Below are 8378 nucleotides of genomic sequence, written 5' to 3'. Positions count from 1 at the left end.
AGTTTGGGGATTTCAGCACAGGAATATTCCAACATAACCGGATGGGCCAAGGTCTAAACAGAGGTCACAGTCAGCATGTCTGCATGTTCCTCTGTGCTGGGCAGTTTTAAAATGTTGCCTTTGCCAGGTCATCAACGGGAGGAGAGGCCCTTGGTCCTGTGAAGGTTCTATGCCCCAGTGTAGGGGAATGCCAGGACCAGGAAGTGGGGGTGGGTGGGTTGGGGAGTAGGGGGAGGGGGATTTTCGGAGAGGAAACTAGGAAAGGGGATAACATTTGAAATGTAAATAAAGAAAATATCTAATAAAAAAGAAAGGATACACAAACCTAACCCCCCAAAAATGTTGCCTTTGTTCATTAGTATGTTGGTAAGAATTCAAGAGCTTGCATTTCCTGCACGTTCACACATTTCATAGTTCCCAGAAGAGGCACACCTTAGTGTAGATGTTTCCTTAAAAACAGAGAATTTCACTAAGTCCTCTGCTCTTATCCTCCACAAACCAATTCCTAATTGCTGAAATGGCTAATTACTGTTCTGTGTTCGCAAACATTAACTCAAGTTGCTCTTTAGCCTGACATAATTATTATTGTACCACAAAATTATTCTTCAGTCATCTGATGTTCAAATTCCCCAGGCATATTCATAGTCAAAGCACACATCTTTTCTTTTTGTAACTAAGCAGTTTCTATATCAAAATCTTGGAAGTTCTGTAAGAATAGGACATTTATTAAAACCTCAGGGAGGTTTGGCTTGCTGGGCTTTAACTGGCCATAGCTTTCCATAATCTAACAGCAGTAGTTCAACTGGTGTCCATTTGAGCATCTTTCTGTTTTCCTTCTGGGGTGTAGTGAGCCATAGCCGCCCAGTGCAACTCATCCTCGCATCCCTTGACCATCCTTCTCTTTTCCTGCTTTTTTTTTTTTTTTTGGTCCTGGAGTGTGATGAAAAGTGTCTCTGTGTGTCTGTCTGAGAGTTTTTTGACAATAATACTGAGATGATGATGGTGATGATGGTGATGAGTGAGGGTGGTTCTGCACTCACGAGTTTGGGAAATGTCCTCTGGCAGGAGCAGCTGTTAGTCCACTCACATTCTGACATCTACAACATAATATGCTCCTTGAGATCTTGTTCTACCAAAATTATTCAAAGACTTCAAGGTAATAGCCCCCAAAGCAATAGAGTAAGTTTTATAAATGCATTCACAACAAACTGAGAATAACAAGTGCTCAACAGTAGAAAGGTTAAGTGGCGGAGAATTTCCCTAACGTGGATGATACATGCTGTTAGTTTGAATCTAAGCATCCTACAAAGCCCCATGTATTTTATACCTGGTCAGATACTTGGTCCGCAGCCTGCAGAGATACTCAGAGTGCTGCAGCCTTTAATAGGTGATACCTTGTAGAAGGCTTTAAGTTGGGTCCAGAAAAGGACATGTCTTTGAAGGGGCTTGTGAGCTCTCAGTTTATTTCTCCTCATTTTGTGCCTAGCTGTGACATAAACGAGCCTAGATGCACCCCTCCATGATTGGTTGCCTTTCTATGTAGTTACAAAAAGGGTGGCTTAGCCTGGACATGGGCTGACAGTACAAAGCCACAAACCAAACTGAGCTTCACTATTGTTATTGTTGTGTGTATTGTTGTTGTTGTATATTATTACTCAACAACCATCCACCTTGGTTTTTGAGACACTTCCCTCACTGGGACCTGGGGCTCACTGCTAAGGCTAGAGTGGCTTAGCAGTCAGCTCCATAGGTCTACCTGCCCCCCCCCCCCCTGCATCTGGCAGTGGGATTATAAATGTGTGCTGCCAGCCTAACTTTTCATGGGAACTGAACTCTAGTCCTCATGATTAAGCAGGTACTTTATGGACTGAGCTTTCTCTTTAGCCCCTTTGTTTTGTGAGACAAGGTCTCATGTATCCCAGCTGGCCAGGTCTACACAATACCTCGTCTCAAGTTAGCTTAAATTGTCAAATTGACACAGCCTCGCGTCATCTAAGAGGAGAAGCCTCAATTGAGGAATTGCCTGGATCAGATTAGTTTTAGGGAATATGTAAGGGATTGCCCTGATTATTAATGTACGAAAAAGGACCCAGTCCACCATGGGTGGCACCATTCCTTAAGCAGGTGGTATTGAGCTGTATAAAAATCGAGCCAGAGAGCAAGCCAGCTAGCGAGCACTGTCCTCTGTGCTTCTGCTGTACTCTCTTGACTGAGTGAATTCCCTGATCAGAGGTAATGTTGCATGGAATGGCAAGCAGTTTGCCTTCGGCATCCTCCCTGACTACCCTCGATGATGGACTGTGATGTGGGAGGGTAGGATGGAATAAACCCTCTCCTCCCCAAGTTGCCTTTGGTCAGAGTGCTTTATCACAGAATAAATGAAGCTAGTGCTCTTTGGTTCACATGTATGCCGACAGGTTCCAGGACAGCAACCTATCTGAAGAACATAAGATGGGTATTTTCAACTTCAAGTTTGGATTTGTGTGAGGGTTCCTTACAATCGCTCTCAGGTAATGTGTGTCTGGCCAACACAGGAAGTGTGTTTTTCTCAGGGCGTTGCCTGTGGAGGCACAAGCTGCCTGCCTGCTCCTCACCAGATCTATTGATGCTTATCACCTGAGTGTGCCACTGTGCAGTCTGAGAGGAGATGAGGGAAGGGCACGTACACCCACACATTCCTCCACACGTTCTCTCCCCTACACTCAGCCTTTATCTTGATTAGTATTTAAAGCCACATTTCCCAAGACTCTGTGACATATTCTTCAGGTCCTGAGACTGTCCCACGGCTGTGATATCTGTCCACCTCACCACCGAGTCTGCTAGGTTTGTACACCAGGTAAGTCCTCTTGCAGGGCTGCCTGACTCGCTCTCCATTGCTGGATCTCATGTCTTTGTTTTAGACTTTTCAGAGCACTGTCTATTTTTTCTGGGGCACACACTAACTCTACTTTCTGCTGCAGTTATTTTCATGCCTCTCCTAGCCTCAGCACCAGGCTGGCACCCGTGCCTGGAGGAGGCACACATCACTGCTCCCACACCCACAAGTCACAGAGGAGATGATGAATGGGGGCCTCGATCCGTGTTTGCTCATGAAGCGTGTATTTACTTTTGCTGCTTTCCACTTCTCCTGTGCTCCTTGAATGCCCAATTGTTTATTTTAAGAATTCCTCAGCTTCAGCTGCTTAACATCCCGCTACCCCCTGTTAAACATGTTGCTATGTTGCCCCTGAAGTAGGAACGGAAGCTCTTCAGGGTGTCTGTCATTGCTACACTCTCAGAGCAAGTGTTGAGAAAAGTGTTGTTGAGTGAATGTGTTACTTCCTTGCCATGACTTGGATTTCATGTTTTAACTGAATTGCTGACTGGGGCATGGAGCCAGCTTCCTGTTGTTTTGACAAGAAGGTGTGAGGAGGTCAGCACTTCCTCGGGGATATTCTTCCTCTGACTTGCATTAAGGGATATTCTTCCTCTGACTTGCATTAAGCATAACTCCATGTGTGGTGATGGGAGAGTACATCCTTACATAAAGATTCCCCTGTGCCCAGGCTTACAAAACTGCAAGTGTAACCTGGCAAAATCATCAGTGTTATGAGCCAAGGATACTAATTTGTTCAGAAGGTATGTATTTATTCTGCCAAGACGCATAAGAACAAGCATTGATTTAATGTGGAAGTTTAATGAACAATGGAAGGATCCAAATTCTGAGTAGGTCAATCAAATCTTATGTGCTTACTAATTTCTAAGTACACCAAGAAAAGATGTCTAGAAAGATGGCAGAGATACTCATTACATTTTATGGAGAATATATAAAACACAAAAGTCTACCTTTTACAAAAGTATGTTTATGTTCTCAAAATCAGTGAAATAACATTTTTTATAATGGGACTTTTCTTCAAGGTATTAATTGGTCTATTACTAGTATGTATGTGTATGAGTGTGTGTGTATGTTTGCACGTGTTTGCATGTGTTCATATGTATATGTGCCTGTGCATATGAAGGTACATGTACACGTATGCACATACATGCAGAAGTACATGTACCTTACATGTACATTATGCATGTTCATGTAGACTTAGACCAGTAGTCTCTATCAGATGCCTTCCTCTATGTCACTCCACCTTATTTCTTGAGACAGAGTCTCTTGTTGGATGCAGAGCTCATTTATTTGTTTAAGCTGTCTGACCAGGGAGCTCCAGAAATCTACCTTTCTCTATTCTTCCATAGATGTGTACTGTTGTGCTCAGTGGGTGCCAGAGATCTGAACTCAGGGCCCCATGCTTGCCTGATGCGTGCTTTCTTGGCTGAGCTGTCTACCCAGGTCTATCATAATTTTAAAAAACATTTTTTTTTAAAAAAATCTTAAAATAGTCTCTGATTCCAAGAAAAGTTGTAAAGATAATTCAGAGACTCCTGAACACCCTCACATAGTTTCCCTTAATGTCAGCATCCTTCCTTATTGTGTGTATTTACAGCAAGTTAGAGAACAATACTGGTAAAGAATTAGCTTAAAGTGATCATTCTGGTTTCACTAGTTTTCATCCAATTTCCCTGTTTGGCTCCAGATTCCATACAGAACATCATACTATAGTCATGGCTTGATCTGCATGTTGAATTGTGGCAGTGTTGGGAAGTGGGTTTAGGGCATGAAGGCTATAAACAGACTAATGCCAGTTATCTCTCTTGGGACTGGGTTCATTCCCTGTTACTTCCTTCTGTTCTTCCTCTGTCATTCTTCCACAAGTTGCCCCTGCCTTGTGGTGACACAGCATGCAGCCCTCCCACCCCTGATTCTGGCACCTTCCAGCCTCCACAGCTGTGAATCAACAGGTTAATATTCACCACAAACTGCCCTGTTGAGCAGGTCATGTCTCCACAGCCTCTTCTGGTCTGTGGTCATTTCCCAAACTTTCTTTGTCTTTAATAACTAGTTCCAGGAACTACCAATTGGTGGTTTGCAGCAGATTGTACACTTTAGGTTTCTTCACGTTTCTCTCGTGAGAGTATAAGCTTTGGAAAGTGAACCATGATGATAGCAGTGCCATTCTGACTCCATCATAATCTTATGATGCACGGTCAAGACACATGAGGAGAACACGTACAAGAGCTATTTGGATTTGTTCTGTATGGGAGATTTAAACATTTCCCACAGTTATTTATTCCACCACTTATTCACAGCAGCATAGATTCTTAGATATTTATTTTACGGTTGGGTTACAATCCAATATTATGTTTCTTTATTTTTATTTATTTATTTTTATTTTTTGTTAAATTTCAGCATTTGATAAATCAGAAGATTATTTCCTTATTCTACCACTCAAATTGTTTCGATTCAAGCCACAGAGAGCTCATCCAGTTAGCCCCAGTATCTTCTTGGTGTGTTCCCAATACTGTGTTTGTTTGTTTTTTCAGAAGTTACTCACTTTCCAATAGTACAAGGATATGAGGATTTCAGGTCTGGCTGGATTTGGAGACCAGATGATATAATCAGAGTTCCCTCAGGTCCGAATTCCAGTTCCATTCCTTTCTATATTCTGGCTTCTTCGTGGATTCTGTATGTGTGGGTAAAACTGGGATTTTTCTATGATGACAAATGATTGTCATGATCACTCAGGCAAAGATTAAAGCTGGGTGTGCAGCTCATGGTAGCACAGTTCTTTAGCAAACCATGAGTCTTTATCTCCAGCGCCCACCAAACCAAACCAAATATGAAAACAAACCCACAACATGTCCGTGGGAGCAAATAATGCAGTAGAATGGGCAGGCTGAGGATAACAAGGTGGGTAAGAAATCCAGGCTCAGGTTGCCGTATACGTACACACCAATGGCATGCTTTCACTTCGATTTAGCATGTCTATATTTGGGAGCTAGGGAGATGGCTCAGCAGCTGAGAACACTGGCTGTTCTTCCAAAGCTCGATTCCCAGCACACACACATATGTGTAACTCTCTGTAGCTCTAGTTCTGGGGATTTGATGCCCTCTTCTGGCCTTCAAGAGCACCAGGCAGACAAGTACACACACAAACAGGCAAGACAGTGATACACATAAATTAAAAATCAATGACCTTTAAAGAAGTTGTGCCAGTGTGGAAAGTCTGTATGAAGGTTTGTTCACATGAATACAGTGCCTCAGAGGTCACAAAAGGGTTTCAGATTTCCTGGATCTGGCTACCGGTCGTTGTGAGCTTCCCAGTTTGGGTACTGGGAACCTAAGCACAGTTCTCTGTGAGAGCAGTGTACTAGAACTGCTGCCCCATCTTTCCAGAGCCATGTTCCCTACACATTTTATTTTTTTATTTTTTATTTTTTTTGGTGGTTTTTCGAGACAAGGTTTCTCTGTGTAGCTCTGGCTGTCCTGGAACTCACTTTGTAGACCAGGCTGGCCTCGAACTCAGAAATCCGCCTGCCTCTGCCTCCCGAGTGCTGGGATTAAAGGCGTGCGCCACCACGCCCGGCTCCTACACATTTTAAACACACACACACACACACACACACACACACACACTCACACATACATACACACTTAATACACTTGGTGGCTGATGAACTTTCCGACTTTTTCTCTCTAGAGTGGTGTTCCTCACACACTTAAGATACACACATACACACATCCACACCCCCCCACACACACCCCACCCACTATATGTATATATACACACACATATACTTGGTGACCGATGAGCTTTCTGACTTTTTCAGGATCTGTGTCTGTCTATAGCTCTGTAAAGCAACACAGTACAGGGGTGAGGCCTCTGAACACGACTTACAGATTCCTGGGTATCTACCCTACCTCTGTCCCTTCCAGCTGTGTGACATCAAGAACCATCCATTATTTCTCTGTTGTGTGTCTCTGTTGTGTGCAGGAATGCTATAATGCTAATAATAGTAATAGCAGCAAGGGCTGCTATAATAAGAAGAAACATGTTCATTGCTTGGTCCAGTGTCTGTCACAGCCATAAGTGCATGATGGATTTCATGGGGACTAATTTCAGTGAGATCCATTTTCAAAAACAGCAAATATATCCTGATGATGCTCAGGTGTGTGTCGTGGTAAGGGCTGAGGCAGAGAATAGCCTTAGACAGCAACGGTTACAGGTTACAGACTGTTAAGTCACATGTTGTACATCATATGAAGACATTACCTGGAGTTTTGTTTAATTGAATTAGTTGCCCATAAATAAAAATTATAGTTTAAGCCAGGTAGTGGTGTCACATACCATTAATCTCAGCACTTGGGAAGAAGAGGCAGGCAGATCTCAAGGCCAGCCTGAGCTCCAGACCTAATTCCAGGACAGACAAGACTACACATAGGAACACTGTCATGGGAAAAAATAGATATAGTTCTCCATTCTTCTATCCTGGCTTCTTTTTAAAATATGGGGGGAACATGGCTCTGGAGAGTGCACGCATGTACAGGTGCTTGTGTGCACGTGCTTGCAGGCACAGAGGCCAACCTGGGTGTTATTCCCTTTAAGATTCAGAGATGGAGGCTAAAAGCAAGAAATGACTTTGACAAGTTTTCTGGGACTGCGAGTGGCTAAGCTGGAGCAAGTTCAAAGTCTTTTGCTGCACCCTGTCGCTTCTGGGGCCTTGATAACTACAAAGAGGAGACATCCATGTGGCTTTTCTGAAGGATCTGAAGTCCTGAGTAAATTGTCCAGCTGGTGCTGTTTCTGAGTTGAGACGGCCCTCCCTTACAAACCAGCTATTTAGAAGCAATGATATCTCCTTATATTTTTAAACAGAGAAGACAATTACAAAAATGATTTTGCTCCAAATTGATCATTCATTTCATTCATGAGCTCAGGCATCAGTGTGATTTCAGGGAGGAGCCCAAAAGGGCAGTGAGATATTTTGCAACTGCGATAAATATCTGTCTCGTAGGGCCTTTCTGTCAGTACTTAAGAGAAATGGCACCATAAAGCTCTGAAAGGGTCATTTTGTGTACATAGACAAATGGGTATAATGAACAGTTTTAAAACTGCCATATTCCAGCATATAATTTCTACACTTGATCTTAGCCAAAAGGCCGAGAAGCGATATATAATTTCTTAGAGATATGTACATATGACTTTAATAGTAGAGATGGTCTTTTACTGCAAAGAGTTTTGCTAAGTCCTGTAGGGATATAAATACATTAAGACATATAATAAGACATAAGAGCTTATCACATAGCAGAAAAGGCAGATAGATGCCTTTAATTGCAATTGTATAAAATAAAATCCATAAAAATAAAACTATTGAGGAACTTCTAAGAAAAGAAAGGAAGAAAGATCAAACCCAGCTTAGATACAAGAGAAGGCTTCCAAGATTTGAGGCAGACCTTGAAGGCTGGCCAGGTTTCAGTAGCTATAGTTGGGTATGAAAGCTGAACAGGCAGA

The 8378-nt window shown here is 42.7% G+C and overlaps 1 pseudogene; it reads right to left on the bottom strand.

The window, feature by feature from the left end:
• Window positions 1–7926: 7926 nt before the first annotated feature.
• Window positions 7927–8038, bottom strand: LOC115030820 (U2 spliceosomal RNA; annotated as a pseudogene).
• Between the last annotated feature and the right edge of the window lie 340 nt (window positions 8039–8378).

This window comes from Mus caroli, unplaced genomic scaffold (genome assembly GCF_978045245.1).
Source record: "Mus caroli unplaced genomic scaffold, Mus_caroli_1 scaffold_3, whole genome shotgun sequence".
NCBI classification, from domain to species: Eukaryota; Metazoa; Chordata; class Mammalia; order Rodentia; family Muridae; genus Mus; species Mus caroli.
The sequence above is the reverse complement of the archived record's forward strand: the minus strand, read 5'-3'. Positions and strand labels throughout refer to the sequence as shown.